The sequence below is a fragment of the Elaeis guineensis genome, chromosome 1 (assembly GCF_000442705.2).
Source record: "Elaeis guineensis isolate ETL-2024a chromosome 1, EG11, whole genome shotgun sequence".
Classification (NCBI taxonomy): Eukaryota; Viridiplantae; Streptophyta; class Magnoliopsida; order Arecales; family Arecaceae; genus Elaeis; species Elaeis guineensis.
In genome coordinates this window covers 32,631,885-32,656,056 of record NC_025993.2, presented here as the reverse complement: position 1 = coordinate 32,656,056, position 24,172 = coordinate 32,631,885, and positions in this window count along the sequence as shown.

Here is a 24,172-nt window from a genome sequence, read left to right as displayed (position 1 = left end):
GATTGGTTCGCACATGACACATGAGTTGAACATGTACCAAAATGAAGAGCAAGAATATTTAAAAAAGCTAAGGACCATCACATTCAAATCAACTGTCAAATCCAAAGAAAGGGATGAGTTAGAAGATGAGGATGAAGACGAAGAAGAAGATGAAAGAGAAGATGAGGATATGGGGCTACTCACTAGAAAATTTAAAAGGTTCCTCAAGAAGAAATGGTTGAGCAAAAAGCAAGATAATGAAGATAAAGAAGGAAATATCATATACTACAAATATAATAAGATGGAACATTACAAGCTGCATTGCCTCCTACTAAAAAAGAATCCCAAAAGAACTAAAAAGAGTACTATGATGGCCATTTGGGGAGACAACAACATTTTTAGTTCGAATGAAGAAGAAGAAGAGGAGGAAGGTAATTCAAATCTTTACTTTATGGCTCATAATGATGACGTAAATACTAAATTTTTTTTAAATTTATTTTTGAAGAATTAGTTGAAGCTTTTTATGAGCTTATAGATGATTTTAAAAAGATAAAGCTGAAAAATAAAGCACTTAAAAGATTAAATTTACTTTTAGCTGAAGAAAAAAATAAGCTTTTGATAGAAAAAGCTAAAATTTTGAAAAAAAAAATCATTGGCTGAAGAAAAAGAAAAATTTTTGAAATCTAAAAAATCTTTAATGGAAGAAAATAAAAAATTAAAAAAAAGATTGAAGTCTTAAAGCCTATGGTTGAAAAGTTTACATTTAGTTCTTAAAAGTTTCAATTAATTTTGATCAATCAAAATGCTATTTTCAATAAAGTTGAAATTGATTTTAATCCTTTAAGAAAATAAAATTTATCAAAAATATATTTATTAGAGCTTTCATAAAAGTTATTCTATTGTTTACTTTAAATGTAATAAAGTAGGCCATAAAATTTTTGAATATAATATTAATAGAAATGTCATACATGTGTTAAATAAATTTGGATTTCAAAATGAACCATGTGAACTAACTCCAATACACCCAAGAAAGCTTGGATACTAAAATCTAGAAAATAATTTTGCCGGTGTGTCAAGCATCCAATACTTTGAAAGAAATAAATTCCTGAAAAATGGATGCTTAAGGATCAAAATGAATGGGTGATGATGTTTGTTTAAAGATAAACCTTTTAACATTATACCATCTTTGGCTACTAAATTTATTTTGCTTAATTGATTGATGTTTATGCTCTTTTAATATTTATACATGATACTAGAATATATATTGTGTTGATTTTATCCTTTGTCTTGAATGCTTTAAATATATTGTTTATCACAAGCATATGTTTTATTTTAAAATTTGCATGCTCTCCTAATTGATTATGTCATGTTATTTTGGTTGATTAATTATATAAGAAAGTTAAATCAAAGTAACTTAATTGCATAAGAGACTATTTGTATGTAAGTATTATAAATTAAACTTTGACATCATCATAAGATACATAATTATTAAAATTTCTTAATAATTATATGATTTAAGAACTTCAAGATAAGACATCTATTCATAAAAGATTGTGTGCTAGATTTTGTTGATCTGCATGATAACTCATTACATCTTGATAGTTTTTAGGACTTTGATTAATCCTTTAGTTGAACCTTACTCTTAGAGTCCTTATTTAGTTTTTTCTTGATTTAATCATATTTGAATTGATTGATTCTTGATCCCCCTTGATTCATTTATTTTGATTTAAATAATATTTTTTAACATTAATTTGATTCGCCTTTGATTCCCATCCTATTTGAGCCAATTTTTCTTTGAAAAAAATATCTTAAACTATTTTTTATATTGAAGGGTTGACTCTTGGACCTAGGAAGTCAACTCATAATTTTAGGAGAAAAATGAAGGAAGTTTAGGTGATTAGCATACAAAATTTTTCATCTCATGAAAATAGGGTAGTGAAAACATAAATTAAAATTATTTTAATTTACGGCATGTGAAGGATCTAATCTTAATATCATCTTGATCACGCTTATATGACTTCTAATTCTTGATCACGCTCAGTATTGTTGTTCTCTAACAATCATCTGCACTCTCACTCCAGTATCTCCACACTATAGACTCAAGATCCATCTATCCAAAAGAGAAGCAATTTGTGCACCAGTCTAACCGGATCAATCACCATCCCCATGATGATCATCGATTGGGAGTACGTAGGAATTAATCTATAATGACACATGTCTTAAATTCTTAACTCTTTGAGAATATGTATCATTGACCATTAATTTCATGGATGATTCTAGGACACATTACTATAGAATGGATAAAATTATCCAATAATTTTAATTTTAATAAATCAAGTATAAACTTATATCCTGAAAAATTATGTGTCAGCCAATAATTGACTTTCTAGGTCCCATATGTAACAATCTCCCACTTGATCTAAAGCTAATATACCCAAACCTAAGTCCCATCTTCTCAAGATGGACTTCAGTCTTTAGCGAGCAAATTGTTTAGTCAATGGGTCCACCATATTTCCATGGGGTCTACTCTCTTCACCTTGACATTTTTCAAGTCGAGGTAATCGCGTATTATTTAAAGTCCTCCTTTCCATGTGCTGGGTATTCTGGTGAGATCAAGGCTCCATTAGCTAAGGGCTATGGTGCCAATATTATCACTATGATGACATCTCATGATATTATTTTGCAACAAAGTTAGTTGGACCAGAAAACCTTACCTAGCATCTTTGAAAATGGTGACTAACTCAGCTTCTTATAATGATTGATTATTTGGAACTCTTCCAATTTACCAATTCTTACATTGCACACATCCTGATATAGACTTTCTACCATCAGTGTCAAACACAAGATCTGAGTATGTGTACCTATAAACCCTGCAACACAAAATTCTCCTCCAAAGATCAAGAATAGAACAAATTCTTAGTACTTCTCAAATACTTAAGGATGTTCTTCACAGCTATCCAGTGTCATACATCTGGATTCGATTGATTTTTGCTCGTGACACTCACAGCAAGATCAAATCAAGTACATTGTATAGCATTCATGAGGCTTCATAAGGGATCAAGCTCATGAGCTAAATCTCCTCAGATGTTTTTAGATACATCATCTTGGGGAGATATATGCCTTGTCTAAGGGGTTGAAATCTCCTCATAGAGTTTCCATACTGAACCCTTCAGCATCTTCTTTATGTACTTTACCTATGAAAAATCTAGCATCTTATTAGATCTATCTTCACAGATCTTTATTCAAGATGCTTTTCTTTGGTCTTTCTAGAGGAACTATTCGACAATCAACTCTTGATTGAAGTCAGCATGGGAACAACTTTTCCAATCAGGAGAATCTCATCCTTCCACTGATCAACTCAAGGTTCCTCCTTATTTTTGATGAAATCAAACTATTTGATTGCATCTATCCAACTTCAAAATGCTTGCATTAATCCAAAAATAGATCCATACAGCTTGCAGATCTTGTGATCTCCATCATCGAAAGTGAAATCCATCAGGCTATTCCATATAGATATGTTCTCAAGATATCCATTAAAGAATAATTTTCACATCAGTCTACACCTAATTCTCTTTTGTAGATCCATTAACACCCAATGGGTACAATATCCTCTGGTGGATCCACTAAGATAAGACTTGATTGGAATGCATCAAGTCAACCTTTGACTTTATTGTTTTCATCCATTTCTCGGAGTCGATGTCGTACATCGCCTCATTGTAGGTCATAAGATCAACTACTTGATCCCTATCTGCCATAAGGAACATTTTGTTTACATCCTCTAAAAGTATACCAAGTACCTTTCATGAGGATGGGAGACCCTTACTAGATATACGAGGTGGTGGAGATCCTACACTAATTGGCATAGAATGAATAGGTATCACCAAATCTCCAATTTGTTTCTCTTTAGAGACTTTCCTTCGTGCTTAATTTTCTTCTACTACTATCATCTTAGGTAAACTATTTTTTCAGAATATGGTATGATGGATCTCAATCTTGTTATGATCTGATGGAAAGTATAATTAAGTACCCTATTCAACAGATTAAAGTATGTTTCTAAAGAAGTAAAGGTTAGTGAGTGAACCTCATTATGGACTAGACCATATCCAATAGGATCTTATTCCTCCTTTTTGACACCTCATTGAGCTGAGGCGAACTAGGAGGAGCCCACTATGAGACTATATCGTTTCCATGAGATAATCCAAAATTGCCACTAAGGTATACACCTCCTTGATTTAATCAAAGAACCTTAAGGGATTTCCATCAAATAGGTCTGTATGTAGTGGTCCTCTCCCCATATACCACAGGAGATAGTTTGGTCAATTTTCCTCGAAGGTAGGATCCATAAACTCAAAATTCATGTGTCAAGAAGATGATCCCTTTCCAAGTTTATATATCCTGTCCTCTTCAAAATGACCTTACTTGAGGCACCACATGTATTCAGGTTTATCTTGTCTATAGATCTCGTAGATCATATGGCATACTCATTGTCCGAATACATCAACATGCAAATAGATCTGACATACCTTCATAAGATGTGTCACCCTTTTTCTTTAAGCTATCCAAGTAGGAGAACACTTCTTATCTGAGTGACTGTCAGTACTGCAGTGGAAATACTTTTTATTGCCTGACGTTTATTCCTTGAGAAGATCCTTTTTTAGTGATCACCAATATGTACATCAATTTTGGTAATGTGCTATCATACTTGTTCATATGGCAGTTTACTCTAAACTAACCAAATGAACTATTAAGGAACTGTTGGATCAAATCCATCCACAGTTCCTCATAGATGGTTATCTTGAACTCATAAGGTCCTTGGCCATTGTCAAATAATGTTCATGGACGGACTAAACGCATAGTCCAACTTTGCTCATCACACAACTATCATAGGTAAGTTATCATAGCTCTGAATTCATGATGTCCTTATATTGGTACTAAGACCAAGATATAGCACCTAACCTAATTGATATCATCCGGTCATTTTTCAAGCGCTGAACGTTTTAGCAGTTGGACAGTTTGGTGACCCAAAAAAATCCTGATCTAAAACATACCCTAATCCTTACCAGATTTTAGAACCATTTTGAAGTCCTAAGCTAGTTCTTTGTAGTTCTACTTGGTTAATTGGTTGAATCTTGGACTTGGTCTAAGTGAATTGGGTTTGGATTTAAGTCAAACACTTATCTAGTCCAATCCCATTAGACTGATGAAATCCAGTCTGAGTCAAATCAAACTTGAATTTAATCAAATTAAATCTAATTTAACTTGATCAGGATCCAATCCCATTATTTGATCAAATCAAATAATTTAGTAACTATTGCAATTTGAGAAAAATCTCAATCTAATGAGATTCAGCTCGGGCTATGGGGTTTGAAGCTGAGTAATGAACTGAAGAGAGAAAAAAATTCTAATTAGATATTTGTAATAGATTTTAATAATTTATTTTAGAGACTTTAAGAATCAAATTAGACTCCCACTAATTTTTTGGATCCTAACACTCCTCGGGTTAGGAAGCAGGAACCCCGACATAAGTTAAGGTTCCTAATGGGTACTGCGGTCCCATCGATTGGCACACCACCTCATCGAACAGATCTTGATGAATGTATCAACCAATGGATAGATAATTCTTATCCAATACTTCTCAAACAAATTACAGCAGACTTGATCTCTAAGTTCTGAGACCTCACTTGATAGATTTTGACCTCATTCTTTAGTTAAATCAAACCCACCATTGAGCACGAGTGAAACCGTCATTGGATCCTCACCTGACAGATCTTAGGCCCAACCCCATCTCCACCCTGTATATAGAGTGGTTGCTTCTCCCCTAATGCAACTAACCCATTATATCCAATCAAGAACAATCAAAATCAGAGAGGACATGGCACTCTACAATGGAGGAAGATCCCTCGACTTAATATTATTGCGAAAGTTTGATTTAGGTCTCTTCTACATAGTCATATACATCTTAAGTAAATGACTAGTCTGGTTCAGGTCAGCACATCTCATGTCTGACTAATCTAGTTTAGGTTAGCACATCTCAAGTCTGATCAAGTCTAGTTTAGGTCAGTACATCTCATGTCTGATCCAACCTAGTCAGCATGGGTGAATTCAAGTTAACAAGTAACCTAATACAAAATATAATCTCCCAAAATGATCAAGTAAGTTAAGAGGAGTGGGGGTCCCCTCATTGCTTTTGCTTAGACACCAATGAATTAGCTAGATCAGATAACGGAACTAATTAAATAACCACCATCTAAATACTTATCTTAGACACCAAATTGGTTGATTAGAATCGATCAGATTAGCCTATTGATCTGGATCCAAATCACTAAGCCAAATTCGATCTTGACTTAATCAATTCACATCAAAATGTGAATCGATGCAACCAACTACAACTAAAATCAATTTTGAGCCCTTTGACCTAATCCTGATCAATAATTGATCAGGTTCGACCAACTACTCAAATTGATAAGGGTTCTAACCTGATCTAATTAAAGAACCTAATTGTAGTCAATCACTAGACCTAATTTGTTCAACCCATACCTAAAACCTCATATTTTATGCAATAAAATTAGATCTTAAATTCTCAATTTTGGATCTTTTAATTTTATATCTTAATTTCTAATTAAGTGCATATTAACATGGGTTTCGTTTAGATGTTGAAACAATTTCATATCTAAACTATATATCTTATACAACATTATGTCCATAGAATGGAGTCGACTCACCCGGGACTCGAGTCGACTCATCGATCATGAACAAAAATTCTATAGCCTCAGCCTACACAACTGAATCGGCTCATTAGCAAATCGAGCCGGCTCACCAAGGTCTTGAGTCAGCTTAAACAAAAATTAAGTCGACTCGGCTGGCCGAACCGCTACCGATTTCATGAAAATCAATCCGATTATCAATCTGATTTATGTGTGATTAAATCATTTTATGTATTAGATGATTTTAATTTTGATTAATGGTTGATCTAGTCTCATTCTAGGACAATCATACAATATAATATAAGTTATGTTAGGGCAATCTTATGTCAGGATGATTCTAGATTAACCCTAAAGACTATGGCATACATAATAGATCTAATCTATAGCCATTAATTAAAATATCTAACATAAATATGATTCAATCAAGATCATATATCATACATCACATGTAAATCAGATTTAAACATCTCATGTTTCATATAAAAATCAGATTGTAATTAGAATTTTCAAATCTATGTATCTCATGCAATAACAAGATCCAATACATCTAATGTATTATTAATATCCAATACATCTCATGTATTATTAATTAGATCTGATCTAATATTATAATCTGATTTTATTAGATCTAAAATAAAAAAAAAATTTATCATGCATGTCAAAAATGAAATGGTTTTGATACCACTTGAAGGAAGTTTAGGTGATCAGCATGCAAAATTTTTCATCTCATGAAAACAGGACAGCAGAAGCATAAATTAAAACTATTTTAATTTACAACATGCGAAGGATCTAATCCTAACATCACCTAAGGCTCTAGTTTAGACATGCATGAAATATTCAGATCTAAAATCAGAAATAAAGAGGAAGGAAAGATCGATTACCTTAATCGCCTTTCCATCTTCTTATCGGATTAGATCCTACGGATACCCGAGATTTGTGTCATAGCTGCGCAAGCATCCGATCTTTACTAGTATCTATATCAAGATATCCCGATCGAAGCGTCGAGGCCATCGGAGTGCTAGCACCTTGCCGCCTTGCTCTTTTTACTTGGATCTAGATCCTCTTCTTCAACATCTTGAAGAACAAGATGGCAATGCGATCTCATCATGCTGATATGATATGATCAGATCAAGACCACCTAGAAGAGGAAGAAGATCCTTCTTCTTCTCTTCTTCTCTCTCTAATTTTTCTCTCTTAGGTCTAATCTATAGGGAGAAAGGGTGTGGAGATGTGTAAGCAAGGGAGATGGATAAGGCTACAGTGCGATCTCATTGCACTGATTCGATTGGATCTGAATATGATCATCAAGAAGAGGAAGAAGACTCTTCTTCTTCTCTTCTTCTCTCTCTCTAATCTCCCTCTCTCTCTCTAGATCTCAGATTAGATCTAAGAATAAGTGGGGTGTTAGATATGGAGGAAAGGAGGAGGTGTTTGGATATCTCTTGTGGTAAGAAATCACCATGCAGAAATCTGCACGCTATCAAATATCGCATGCCCATTCTTCTTTTATTTTTGTCACACAAAAATAATTCTCCATGCCCCATAACTAATAAAGATCTGATCTACTTCCTTATTTAAATCAAATTTAAAAGGAAGTTAGGTCACAAAAAGGAGAGAGAGTCCCAGAGAAGTGAGGAGGTGACAACTTAAGACTCCTCACATCTTTACGCGCATAAAAGAGAAAGGGGGCAGCATTTTCAGCACCCCACACCCCCTTTTTTCATCCAAATAGAGAGAAAAACCCTATTAATGGGTGGGTTAGCTTCCTAATTTGATTGGGTTTCAAATTGGGTTTAATTTGAATCCAATTCGAGCCCCATTTGTGTCAAATTCGAAAAGGCTATCAATCCTGATTTAATCAGGATTGTATTCCAAGTCTAACTTAGATAATTAAACCCAATAAGCCTTAAATTAAGTCAAGCATAATTAAATTAAATTTGATTTAAATTAATTAAGATTTGATCCAAAATTTAATCAAGACTAATTATATTGCAACACTTGCAATTAATTCCATGATGCTAACAATTAGCAGTTTTCAAATTTATAACTCTTACAAATTAATCCAAACCGTTAATCTAATTGATAATTTGATCATGATCCAAGCTATTGTTCAAGATGATCTTCTTTTGTGTATGACCTCTTAGATTCTATTCTATCTGGTAGTGAGACATACTATGATCTTCATCATCATATCATCGAAACTTCTTTCGATAGGTTGGAATAATTCCAACTCATCCCAATAAGAATCGTTGAGCTGAAAGTGATCTTAGTGAGTTCTCATAATCCACCAAGAATGTCTAGTAGGATGTAGTGGCAACCTAGCAGAATAAAAAGATAAATCCCTCGGTGTAGTTACCATATGATCAAGTTTCTCTATCGAGAGTCCCGACAGAATGCAGGTCATGAAATCTCGTCAAACCCTAAACATCCATCATATACCAGACTTAATTAGCTCGAGTCCAATCATGAATCCAATGAAAACTTCTTTCCGTAATCACATTGCTATGGCTATAGAATTATGGACAGCCTTTTAGATCGCATAGGACTACTCAACTACTAAGATCGATAGATCTCCTATAAGTGCACTCGTACTCCTACGATGAACCTACTATAGCCAACATCCACTACAAGAACCCATATGGCTAGGAACGATGTTTGTGTATAGTCAAACTATAACAACCCTATTGTGAGTAGCCGAGGTACTGCAGGTTAAAGAACCACTTATACAACTACAGCATCGAGAAATCACTAATGAATGAGTAGGCATCCATGTGACTTCTCATTCTTGATCATGCTTGGTAACATTATTCTCTAACAATCACATGTACTCTCATTTCAGTGTCCTCATACTATAGACTCAAAATCTATCTACCTCAAAGGAAAGCGATCTGTGCACCAGTCTACTCAGATCAATCACCATCCCCGTGATGATCATCGATTGGGAGCATTTAGGAATTGATCTATAATGACACATGTCTTAAATTTTCAACTCTTTAAGAATATGTGTCATTGACCATTAATTCCATGGATGATTCTAGTGATTCTAGGATACATTACTCTAGAATGGATATAATTGCTCAATAATTTTAATTTCAATAAATCAAGTATAAATTTATGTCCTAAAAAATTATAATGTGTCAGTCAATAATTGACTTTTTATATCACACATCTAACAAAAAAGCAGTTCTGTTAGGAGCCAACCCCCAATTTTACTAGAGTTGACCTCTCTTCAGGAGCCCACTTGTGTTTAACAGGAGTCAACCCTTGTCTCGGAGATGGATTTCTTAAATAGAGACGTCCTAAGGCTCTGTCATTCCCTTTTCTTTTCTTTCAAGCTAAAATCCCTTTCAAAGCCCTCTCGCTCCAAAATCCGGCCTTCCCTCCTCGTTTCCATCCTATTCTCATGATTTTTGGTCTCCATTGGCACCTTAGATGTAACTTGCACAAAGAAAGAGAAAAGTCCCATACAAAAATTTTAAGACCTAGCTTCAAGTTGTTCTCCTATGCAAGAAAGAAGAACAAAGCTTTGTAATGATCAGGACCATCTTCCATGGCTCAGCCAGCTCCCTCTCATGTTCTCTCTGCTCCTTCTCCTCACCCTCCACAACAAACCCCATCTAGAACCCTTTTATCTTTTTAGATTGTGTCGATGGACAAAAAAAATCAATTTTGAGTTTCTGGAACAAGAAGGATTTGTGATTGGATAGAAAATCAAGAGATTGGGTTGGGAATTTTTGTGTTCTTTGGATCTCCTTGCCTATGCAAACCTAGTTTGATAATTCTTTAGAAATATGAAGTCGATCCAAGGATAGAATCATGGAATTAGAAGTTTGAGGTATCTGTGTTGCATTGGATGATGAACGATTAGCTTGGATACTGAGGAGTCTACTGATGGAAGCTCATCGGACCACCTTGTGAAATAGTCCCTTGGTTTTGAAGTACATTCCAGATAGAGATTATGTAGGTGAGCTAGAGGAGGTGAGCGCTTGTCAGTTGAGTATTGAGATGTGCCTCCATCATCATATGGTAAGTAGGATCTTCTTTTCGAAGATGGAAAGATTCAACTTTATATTAGGATGAGACATTACTTTTATAGACCATGTAATCAAAGAGATTCCTCTGAACCTACCCTCACTCCTGATTCATCAGATAGAAGAGGTAGCCAGCTGGTTAAAGGCATCATTGCCTTATGGTATGGTCTTGACTCTTGTCTTTCAGGAGTTTGGTGTAGATCTTTAGGGGGAGACTAGCAGAGCCTTGATGGACACTGGCACCTATGGTGATCCATCACTTTAGAGGATGGGCTTCCAGAGAGTTGATGGTCAATGGTTGCATAGAGATGCAGTACCAAGAGAGGTTGCTGATGATGTTGTTGTTGTTGATGATGTGCTCTTACAACAGCACTGATAAGAGCAGATGTCAAGATTGAGGAGCTAGCAGAGTAGCTTGAGTAGAGAGAGATCGCTTCTTCCCAGACCAGCCATCTATAGAGTAGCACTGTACTATCCAATAGACTAGATGGGGATGCCTTTATTGAGAGAGTCTCCATTAGGATCATAACTTCATCTATGTAGAGCTTCAGAGGCACACTTCAGAGGCACAACAAGGGAGGAAAGATCTATTGGAGGCACTATCCTTGGTCAGAGAGGAGTCGGCAAGATTAATCCAAGCACTCACTTCAGTGAGGGAGGACATTCATGATCGGACCCAATCATCTGGAGACATCAGGCCACCCTCTTTGTCTAGTTAGCTTGGACCATCATTTTAGTATTCACCTAACCTACTTGCTTAGGATGCTAGAATTTCATTTCTAGAGCTTTAGTGACCCTAATGAAGGAAATCCAATAGCATACAGAAAAAATTTGAAATGCAGTGGAATAAAATCAAATTTATTTACATACATGTAGGTATAAGATCGTATCTCAAAATTTAGGATCCCTCATTTTTAAGATCAACATAAAACTAAACTAGAGAAGATCTAATCTTCACCTTACGTGGGTAGACCTTCACCATGATTCAATGATCGTGGATGTCTTCACAGGTTCCTTTGAAGCCGCATACGTATCCGACCTCTACAGATATCCATATAGAAATGGTCTGGGATGCTCTTCTAATTTTGATATTTTTTTTTAAAAAAAAATTAGCACACAAAATCTTGGATTCAACCCTCAAACTCGAACCAACTTTTGATCCAGATGAAAGGAAGAAGAGAGGGAACAATTTCTCTCTCTTGGTGTGTAAGAAAGAAGGATGCCTCCTTTTTCTCCTTCTTGCGTGCATACGTGAGAGAGGATGTGAGAGAGAAAGGGCATGAGGAGAGAGGGCACACAGCTAGGTGGGGCATGGATTCTCTTGGCTCTTCTCTCAATCCTTAGGGCTTGAGGTTTAAATAGATCCCTAAGAGTCCTTGTTCCATGGGGTTTTGACCAAATCAAAAACTGAATCCCAGAAGGACTCTCAAGCACTCTTTTCTTGGGCATGCAACCACTTTAGATGCCCCCCCCTTTCCTTGTTTCACATGGAATAGGTGTTGGGCATCCAACACTTGGTGCCCCTGTGTGTGTGCTTTGACTAGTCAACTCTCGATCTCATAAGGAGTCCAAGTCTTATGGGGAATTAGGGTTTAACCATATGCTAGCATGGAGAACCTAAATCCTTGAGGATTTCTCATAAATTCTAATCCAATTAGGGCTTCCAAAGCCCAATGTCAAATCCTAGATTAATTTCATTAAGTGTGTGACCCTATAAGCTCTATTCTATCGGATAGTGAGATATGTTGTGATCACTATTAACAATATCATTGAAACTTCTTTTAATGGATTGAAATAATTTTAATTCAATCAATGAGAATTATTGACCATCAAAATAATTTTCGTTGATCTCACAATCCATCAGTGATACTTAACAGCATGTAGTGATAACCCAGTAGAACGAAAGGAATAAACCTCTAGGTATAGTTACTATGTGATACAGTTCTTCTGTTGTGAGTTCCAATAAGATGGAGATTATGAAAAATTCATCAAATCCTATCATTTGTCATATGTAAGATTTATTCGACTAGAGTTCATTATGTGAAATCTCATGAAATTTTTTTTTCTATTATTCACTCTACCATAGTCATGGTCTTTAGAACTTAATCTCATAACTTACATAAAACTACTCCTTATCTATCAAAGTTGATAGATCCCATCTATGTGTATACCCTACTCCTACAGTGAACCTACTATAGCCAATCTGTACCGTAAGGATCCGAATGGCTAGAGACCAAGTGCATGTACAGTCAAATTACAGCAATCCCTTTTGTAAATAACTGAGGCACCATAGGTCAAAGAATCAGTCACACTACTATAGTATCGAGAAAGTCACGGACGAGTGAGTAGATATCCAAATGACTTTTCATGTTGATCATAAGGTATCCTTATTTTCTAACAACCACCTGCACTCTTGCTCTAGTATTCCCATACTGTAGATTCAAGACTCATCTATCCGAAGAAAAGCGATCCGTGCATTAATCTTACTAGATCAATCACCATCCCTATGATGATCCATTGATTGGAAGTAATTTAAGAATCAATCACTAATGACACATGCCTCAAATTTTCAATTCTTAAGAATATGTGTCATCATCTTATTAATTTTTTGGATAATTCATGGACACATATACAACATGAATGAAAATAAACTATCCATTTTATTAATGAATGATAAAGTCAAATACAAAATTATATCTTAGAAAGAGTAAATGTGTCAGCCAGATTGGCTTCTAGAGTATACATCTAATAATCTTCTACTTGCACTAAAGCCAACCCATCATATACCTCAATCCCTTCTTCTCAAGATAGGATTCAGTCTTCTGCTAGCTAAATGACTTAGTCAGTGGATTTGCTATATTATCTATGAAGTCTACTCTTTACACCCAGATATATTTTTTTTCAAGGTTGTCACGAATGATGTGAAACCGTCGCTCTATATGCTTGGACTTTTAATGAGATCTGGGCTCTTTAGCAAGGGCAATGGTGCCATTTTTGTCATAGTATAATGTGATGGCATCTGATGGCATAACACCAAGCTTTGCAACAAACTTTTTGATCAAGAAGGCTTCTTTTGTAACTTTTGAGGCAGCAATGTACTCAGCTTCTATTATTGAGTCTGCAATGATCGATTGCTTGGAACTCTTTGTTGGAAAACATAGGCGATTTCATGTATGTATTTCGAAATTTTTTTGAATAAATTATAACAAAAGATAATTAGATTAATCAAATTAATCTAACATGTATATGATCTAATCATCAAATCAATCTACTCTAGGATCTATGACATGATATGTTGCCTATAAAATCTGAAAAATACTGAAGATAAAATCAGCATGCATGCATATGAGCAGTAGATTATATCTACTTCTAATCTGAGTTCCAAACTTGATACGTGAGCGCAGGTCGATGAATGCCATTGTTGAGAGATATGGTAGAGATGGTCCACACTGGTTGCTCGTAGCCACACCGTGTCCAACCTCTACAAAAAGTCTACTCGAAGTCTCGATCTGATCGATCTTCTCGAGAGTGCTAGCTCACGCGAAGACCTTCTTCTTGACTGATCTAGATCCTTTCTTCAAATCTCTAAAATCTTTTCAGAAATCAAAGATGGACTTCTGGAGGAGATTAAGAGGTAGAAAAAAAATGGAGAGAAAAATATTTTTTTTCTTATTTTTTCTCTCTTCCCAAATTTAAAGGTATAAAATCCTAGAAAATAGATTTTGCGCACACCCCAAGAAGAAGGACTTTCCTCTTCTTCTTCACACCATGAACCCATGCCCAACTCCTTTGTAACATGAAGGCCTATCTCTCAGGTCTCTTACATGCACAAGAATGAAATAAAACTCTTTTTATTTCAACATAGAAGGAGGTGGGATGAAGAGTCCTAAAGATAATGGACTTTTGATGTCTTATCACCTCTACTCAAAAATTCATGCCAAAACATGCCAAAAAAATATGAGATGTCCCTTCCCATATTTTTCCATGGTAAATCAATCTGGTCTCCCATGAAAAACCTCCTCAAAATATTTCACATATAAGGAGAAAAAAATAAGTTGGTATGGAGAGGTTGATTTGGATAAGAACAAACTCTCTTGATAAGGAATATTTTGAAATCCAATTTCAAAATCTTTCTTTTATCAAAATCAAATTAGATTTAGATGTGAGATAGAGAGGGAGAAGAACTCTTTGGCATGAAAAAATCTCATATAAAACTATTTGTGTGTGGAGATAAATGGCATGCAAAGTGGGTTGGCACAAGGGAGAAGAGTCCAATCTTATATAGACTCTTTATTTTCTTATTTGAATCCAAACCAAATCACATCTGGTTTAGTCCAAATAAAATAGATAAAATTCAATCTAATTAGATTGATAAATTTTAAATCAAATATTAATCAAATTTAAAATTGATTGAACCAAAGTTCTGATCAAATCAGGGATAATTCTCTCTTAGCGATTAAGTCATCTCATAACCTAATCGGATCAAACCTATTGAATCTAATTCAATTAGATTTTATTTAATCCTCTTCGATCAATAAAATTAAGCTAATCAGTAATTTAATTACTAATTATTTTTCTATTAATTTACTAACACTTGGTAAATAAATTTATTGTAACTTTTGTATAAGGTTAATTATCAATTAAATTGACGATTAAGCCTTTGAACAATTCTCAATCGTTGATCAACTACATGATCAGTCAGAAACTTATTTTGAGTGTGACCCTATAGATTTGAACCTAAGTTAGTAGCACAAAAATAACTTTCTGAACCAATCGATGTAACCATCTAGCAATGATGACCCGACGTTCGGATAGGTCAAATGAAGGCAAAGCAACATTCAAGAACCTATTGACGTATGGTTATCGTATAATTCATCCCTTTGATCCAAATGCTCAAGGATGATAAGGATTTAACTATCAATCCTAGATAAGTTATCCATATTGTATTTTAATCTTTCAAATCTATCTCATAGATTATCCGAGCTCAGATTTTGCTAAATTAAAATACATTGATACATTAACTCCTATTAATTTAGAGGGGTAAATTCTATCTTGACTCACGCATCGACTTGACAAGTACTTGATTGCATCTAGAAATCTTCTGTCATTGAATTAGAAACTCAATTAGTCTGATATCAAAGTACAGTGAGTTGCTTGTAAGTCACCGTGGTGATCTCAGATCGGAGGGATACTTATACCCATACCCTTTACGAGCTATCTTTACAGCAGAGTGCTCCGTAGTTAGTCACGATCAGTGATGATGTACTCCTACATCTTCCTGCATGCCATACCAGTATCTCTATACCATTTGGTTATGAGAACAACTAACGCATATAGAACGGAACGACCTACACTTGATATCGCTATCATCCTAGTAATAGCGTATCGTTTGATCACGAACCAATTTAAAGACTACGCGATAAATCCTTCTTTATCAATCAAAGTAGTCCTAAGGACTTCATCACAATATAGGAGTTCGTTAAAAGATGTAACCTTGTGATAAAAAAGTCAAATAATTTTTATTATTTATCAATTCATATATAATTATATTTAGCACAATCGTCAAATGATTAGCTTTAAGACACATTTTCCAACAACTCTCACTTGGACTAAAGCCAATCAGTATAGTATCATATACCCATCTTTGATTTATCATCTCATAACTCCTAGATATTAAGACTTTAGTAAATGGGTTGGTCATGTTCTTCTTTTCGTCGATCTTCTAAAGTTTGATGTCACCTTAACAGATTTTTTGAATAAGATGACAGCGATATAAAATACCTGATAAGCTAATGGGACTTTGGCTCCTTGGCATAAGCTATGGCTTCGGTGCTGTACAATACAGCAGAACTATTATCGGAGAGTGCCACTCCTAGCTTGCTAGTAAATCTGTGCAATCATATAGCTTCCTTGCAAGCATCGAATGCTGCAATATATTTTCTCACATTTTGAATTGGCTATATTGCTCTGCTTGAAACCTTTCCAGCAGATTGCTCCATTATTTAGGGTAAAGATGTATTCTGACACGTTCTTGCTATTATTATATCCAACTAAAAATTGGAGTCATACTTTACAAGTTTTAAGTCAGATTCTTCATAATCGAACCTCCGATCTTTAGTATTTCTCAAATACTTAAGGATGACCTTCCAGTGATTCTCATCCAGATCTTGCAGATATCTACTCACTACCCTAGTGAGTATACCATATCCGATCTCATACATGATGTACATAATGGAATAAATTCTACTCATAAATACTCTATGTATGTTGGACTGAAAAAATCCAAGCAGCCTCTTAGATCTATCTCTATATATCTTCATCCCTAGGATGAGAGGTGCCTTTTCCCAAGTCGTTTATGGAGAACTATGATAATAGCAAAACTTTTATTCCCTATAATATAAGAAATATCATTCTTGATTAAAAAAATTTCATTCACATACAAAATAAGAAATACACTCATAGAACTATTAACCCATTTGTATTTGCAGAATTTTTTTTCGTTCTCAATGAAGCTATGCGTTTTGATCACTTATCAAAATACATGTTCCAACTCTGAAATATTTAGCATTGCCACAGGAGAAAATATCTCATTATGGTCAATACCATAATGTTGACAATATCCTTAGGCAACCAGATGAGCTTTGTAGGTCTCTACTTTCTCATCTGCACTCTTTGATCCTATTGAAGATCCACTTACACCCTATGAATTTTACTCCTTCGAATGGATCAACGAGTGTCCATACACCATTGACCTTCATGGACTCAAATTTGGACTTTATGGCTTCAAACCACTAATCAGAGTCGAACCTCTGCATGGCATCCATGTAGATGATCAGATCCTTGTTGTTCTCATCGAGTTCAATAAAATCACGTCCCAGACCTAGATATCGAAGTATCTATCCGACGAATGCGGTACTCTATCGAATCTCCTTAATGGTGCCTCTATAATGGATTCCAGGTTTGATCTAATCAAATCTGATTCTATGGGTTCACCAGATTATATCGATTCTTCTACTTGTCGAACTTCATAAGTTCTACATTAAAAATATCAGTACCTTCACCAAGATACTCCTTTTCTAAAAGGAATATCGAATAATTCTTGTTCTTTAGCATGGTAAAAGTTATATCCCCTAGATTTTTTGAAATATCCTACAAAATAGTACATATAGGATCGGGATCCAAGCTAATCAGTCTACAAATGCTCGACATAAACTGAATACTCTCAAATCCTAAGATAAGAACATATTGGTTTACGCCTAGTCCATATCTCATATGGAGTCATTGCGACTAATTAATTTAGAATCTAGCTCAGAACATAACAAGAGTCTTAAGAGCATAACTCTAAAAGGAGACTGACAGACTTACAAACCCCATCATAGATCGAACTATGTCTAACAAAATCGATTCCAATAAGAGAGAATCTTATTCTCTTCTAGATATGTCAAAAACTCACTGAAAGGGCATTCTCCTCCTTGGTCTGATCGAAGAATTTCAATTCTCTTTCTAGTTTATTTTTCTACCTTATTATGAAATTATTTAAATATTTTAAATAATCTAAATTTATGATAAATATGTTCGTAAATCCAATACATCAGTATATATCAGATTAGAACATCATTGGCTCATTCATCTTTTCCAACAAAAAGTGATTTGATCATCTTACTAAGGAAAGAGGATTGACAGGTTGACAATGATTCACAATCATTGACTTCGAAAATTATCCTGTTGATCCTATTCTTGCTTAATGATCGAGCCTAAACTATCAAAAGTAAGCTTCTAGAACATAATCTACTTTAGGAGTTTGATTGTTATGTACTATACACTAGCAGACTGTGATTATTCATAAATACCATTTCTCAGTTGTCCATATAATTTTGATATCATTCATAATGATATCACAAAAATCATTAGAAAGTGACAATCACTAAAACGATATTGGTAGAATTGAAAATAAGCTTGACGATTCTTAAAATCGAGATTGGAACATAACTTCCATCTCCAACATTCATGAACCTCTTACTGTTTTCAATCTTTCTGCTAACTTGAAGTCGTTGCAATAATTTGCATAGACTTTTGATATCCAATATCGAGGCAGTAGTGTCATAGATAGAGAAATCATAAGATGTTATCATATAAGTACCTTATCTAGCAATCCTTTGCTGATTTCTCTTCCTTAACTTGTTCGGATCAGGAAACTCTGTCAAATTAGGTTAACCTTAGACTTTTTTGTCAGTTCGGACTCATTAACCTAAGCACGACTCTTTTGCACCTTTTTTTTCTTTTCTTTCTGAAAAAATTATTGCCCCACTGAAGACACATCTTCAAAGATGTAAAAAAAACTTGTTCAACATTTGAAGGATTTTCTCCCACTGAGCATCAACAAATTTACAACTAAAGTCATGTTCTTTGCTTCTCTCAAAACACAACACATGGTGATATGATCATTTGGCCACTTCTGATAAGTGCCTTTGATCACATCATATGTATTGGATGTGAGAACTTCAGGTGCTAGATCCATAATTATATATAGGATCCATTCGTGCTCTAGAACTATTTACAACTTTTATACCATCTATCGAAGTTAGGTCTGATAAATAAGTCACTATCAAACAGTGAATGGAGCAATGGACATCTAGCCATAACTGAAAGAAAAATACAAGACCTTTATGTTTATGAATTGATTAAGCTTAAAGACTTGGATTTTAGTCTAAAATTTTTTTCATTATTTTATACGAATTGGTAGTCTCTACCTCCAATCTGAAGAATTACCTTAATTCTTTAGCGAGTACTAGAATCCACACAAATTATATATAAGTCCGAGGATGGCTCGATCAACCCATATCACCTATAGGTAGGTTCTCAATCAATTATTTCTTCAAATAATTTTTAGTACTTAATTTTATCTCAGATTTTATTTCAATAGGTGATAGGCTTCCACTAAAAATTTTGGTTAGGTCAAACCATTAACATGAACCTACTCAGTATTTCTAACTAATGAATGATCAGGTCCAAAGATGGTTCGATTAGGTCTGAATGATCAGGACTCTCCTCTTCTTTTAATGCCATGAACCCATGCCCAACTCCTTTTTAACGTGAAGGCCTCTCTCTCAGGTCTCTTACATATACAAGAATAAAATAAAACTTTTTTTATTTCAATATGTAAGGAGGTGGGATGAAGAGTGCTAGAGATCATGGACTCTTGATGTATTGTCACCCCTACTCAAAATTTTATGCCAAACATGTCAAAAAAATATGATACACCTCTTGTCATATTTTTTTATGGTAAATCAATTCTACTAATCTTTCATAAAAAATCTTCTCAAAATATCACACATGTAAGGAGAAAAAAATAAGTTGGTATGGAGAGGTTGATTTGGATAAGAACAGACTCTCTTGATAATGAATATTTTGAAATCTAATTTTAAAATTTTTTTTTTATCAAAACCAAATCAAATTTGGATGTGAGATAGAAAGCAAGAAGAAATCTTTGGCATAAAAAAATCTCACATAAAAACTATTTGTACATAGAGATAGATGGTATGCAAAATGGGTTGGCTCAAGGGAGAAGAGTCCAATCCTATATAGACTCTTTATTTCCTTATTTGAATCCAAACCAAATCACATCTGGTCTAGCCCAAATAAAATAGATAAAATCCAATCTAATTAGGTTCATAAATTTTTAATCAAATTTTAATCAAATTAAAAATTGATGGAATCAGTGTCCTGATCAAATCAGAAACAATTCTCTCTTAGCGATTAGGTCATCTCATAACCTAATCGGGTCAAACCTAATTGAATCCAATTCAATTAGATTTTATTTAATTATTTTTGCTCAATCAAATTGAGCTAATCAGTAATCTAATTATTAATTAATTTTTTATTAATTTACTAATACTTAGTGAATAAATTTATTATAACTTTTACATAAGGTTAATCATCAATTGAATTAACGATTAAGCCCTTGAACGATTCTCAATCGTTGATCAACCACATGATCAGTCAAAATTTTTTTTTGAATGTGACCCCATAAGTTTAACTTAAATCGATAGCATAAGAATAACTTTTTGAATCAATCGATGCAATCATCTAGCAATGGTGACCCGACGTCCGGATAGGTCGAATAAAAATGAAGCAATATTCAAGAATCTATTGACGTATGGTTACTGTATAATTCATCCTTTTGACCCTAATGCTAAAGGACGATCAAAGATTTAACTGTCAATCCTAGATAAGTCATCTACATTATATTTCAATCTTTCAAATCTATCTCATAGATTATTCGAGCTTAGATTTTGCTAAATTAAAATATATTGATACATTAACTCCTATTAATTTGAAGAGGTCAATCCCATCTTGACTCATACACCGACTTGACAAGTACTTGACTGCACCCAGAAATCTTCCATCACTGAATTAGAAACTCAATTAGTCTGACACCAAAGTACAGTGAGTTGCTTGTAAGTCACCATGGTGATTTCAAGTCAGAGGGATACTTATACCTATACCCCTCGCAAGCTGTCCTTGACAGCAAAGTGCTCTGCAGTTGGTTATGTTCTGCGATGATGTACTCCTACATCTCATCTGCATGCCATACTAGTATTTCCACACCATTTGGTTATGAGGACAACCAATGCATATGGCACACAACGACCTACACTTGATATCGCTATCATCCTAGTAATAGCGTATCATTTGATCGCGAACTAATTTAAAGACTATACGATAAATCTTCTTTTATCGATCAAAGTAGTCCTAAGGACTTCATCACAATATAAAAATTCGTTAGAAAATGTAATCTTGTGATAAAAAGATCAAATAATTTTTATTATTTATCAATTCATATATAATTATATTTAGTATAATCATCAAACGATTGGCTTTAGGATATATTTCTCAATATTCTTCTAGTTAATCAATCCACCATTGATAAGAATATATATCTTAACGTAGACTTTCTATCATCAACATCAAACATAAAATCTGAATCAGTGTATCCTTCTACGCTCAACTTGGATCCTCTTCCAAAGATTAAGATCATATTCTTAGTCCTTCTCAAGTACTTAAGGATGTTCTTCACAGATATCTAATACTCCTTAGATTCGACTGATATTTGCTTGTGTCACTCTCAGTAAGGGCTATATCAAATCGTGTATATAGTATGACATATATGAGGCTCCTAATATCTAAAGCATAAGAATTCTGCTCATGCATTACATCTTCTCATGTGTGCTGGGATACATCTTCTTGGAGAGATGAACTCCATGTCTAAGAGTTAAAATATCCCTTTTAGAGTTTTTCATACGAAACTTTTCAAGTACTTTTTCTATGTACATTTTCGATGAAAAATCTAGCATTCTTTTAGATCTATCTCTATAAGCTTTTATTTCTAGAATATAGGATGCTTTCACAAGATCTTTCATGGAGAATTCCTTAGCCAACTATATTTTAACCAAAGACAGCATGGGAATATCATTCTCAATTAGGAGGATGTCATTCACGTATAATACGAAAAATATGACAGCACTCCTATTGGCCTTCTTATAAATACATGGTTCCTCCTCATTCTTGATGAAATCAAATGATTTTATCACGTTATTAAAATGAGTGTTCCAACTTTGAGATGTTTACTTGAGACTATATATGGATCTTTGCAACTTGCAGACCTTGTGATTTTCATCACTAGAAGTGAAATTCAGAGGCTACTCCATATAGATATCTTCTTCAAGATATCCATTCAGAAATACAGTTTTCACATCCATCTATCATATCTTATAATTATAATATGCCGCAATAGCAAACAATGTTTGGATGGACTTAAGCATGGCTACGAATGAAAAGGTCTTCTGATAGTCAATACTTTCATGTTGATTATAATCTTTCATCATGAGTCTTGCTTTAAAGGTCTCTACTTTTCCATCCGACCCTATATTTCTTTTGTAGATCTATTTACATCTAATAGATACTATACCTTCTAGTGGATCTACTAAGGTTCAAACTAAGTTGGAGTGCATGGAGTCAATTTCTGACTTCATTGCATTCAACTATTTTTCAGAATCGATGTCTGACATTATCTCATCATAGTTTTTGGGATCATCTTTACATTTTCAATCTCCTATGAGAAATATTTTCTCTACATCCTCTGTAATCATACCCAAATATCTTCAGGAGGATAAAAGATTTTACTAAATCTATGAGGTGGAGGAGGTACTGCATATACTGGCTCATCATCATGAATAGATCCTATGGGTTCTATGACTCATTGTTCTTCAAAAATTTTTTCTTCAAGCTCTATTTTCCTCCTACTACCTCCATTTTGGATAAATTATTTTTTCAAGAATATAGTATTGCTGCTCACAATCATATTATGATCCTCTGAGAGATAAAAATAGTATCTCAAAGACTCTTTAGGATATCCTATAAAATAAACTCTTATAGACCTAGCCTTTAACTTTTCGTCTATTGTCGCTTGACATGGGTCGGATATCTCCATAATTTGAAATGACCATGACTCAATTTTTTATCATGTCATATCTCATACGGTATAGTAGAAACAGAATTAGAGGAAACTCTATTCAATATGTAAATTACAGTAAGCAAAGCATATCCTCAAAGAAATAAGGAAAGATCAGTGAAGCTCATTATGGATCAGAACATATCTAATAGAGTCCTCTTCCTCCTTTCTGACACCCCATTGAGTTATGGTACACTAGGAGGAGTCCATTGCGAGACTATACCATTTTCTTTAAGATAATTTCAAAAATCTCTACTAAGATATTCACCTCCTCGATTTGATCGAAGAATCTTGAGAAGTTTTTTAGTTCGCTTTTCTACTTATATCTAAATTTTTAAAACTTTTCAAAGGCTTCAGATTTGTGTATCATAAGATACACATACCTATATTATAAGTAATCATCGATAAAAGTGATGAAATAGATATAACCATCCCTGACCTATACATCAATGGGCCACATACATCCGTATGTATCAAGACAAGTATCTTAGTGGTCCTCTTCCCATATCCCACAAAGGATAGTTTGATCATTTTTCTTGAAGATAAGATTCACAAACTAGATATAACTCGAAAGTCAATGAGCCTAAAAGGCTATACCTTTTCAATTTATTTATTTTGTCCTCTCCAATATGATCAAGCCTAAGGTGCCATATACACTTCTGATTTATTTCATCTCTGAATCTCTTAAATCCAATGAAACTCACTACTTGTTTAGATACATTCACAAATATATCCATATGTAAGTGATAGAGACTGTCAATCATAAAACCATGTGCAACTAATTGATTTTCAAAAAAAATCATACAGTAGTCTTTATTGAAATTTAAAACAAAATCATCCTAGGCTAAAGAAGAAACAGACATCAAATTCATGCTAGTAGTAGGTACATAATAACAATCTCTTAGTATTAAACTAAATCCAGAAAGTAATCATAAAGGATAGGTGCC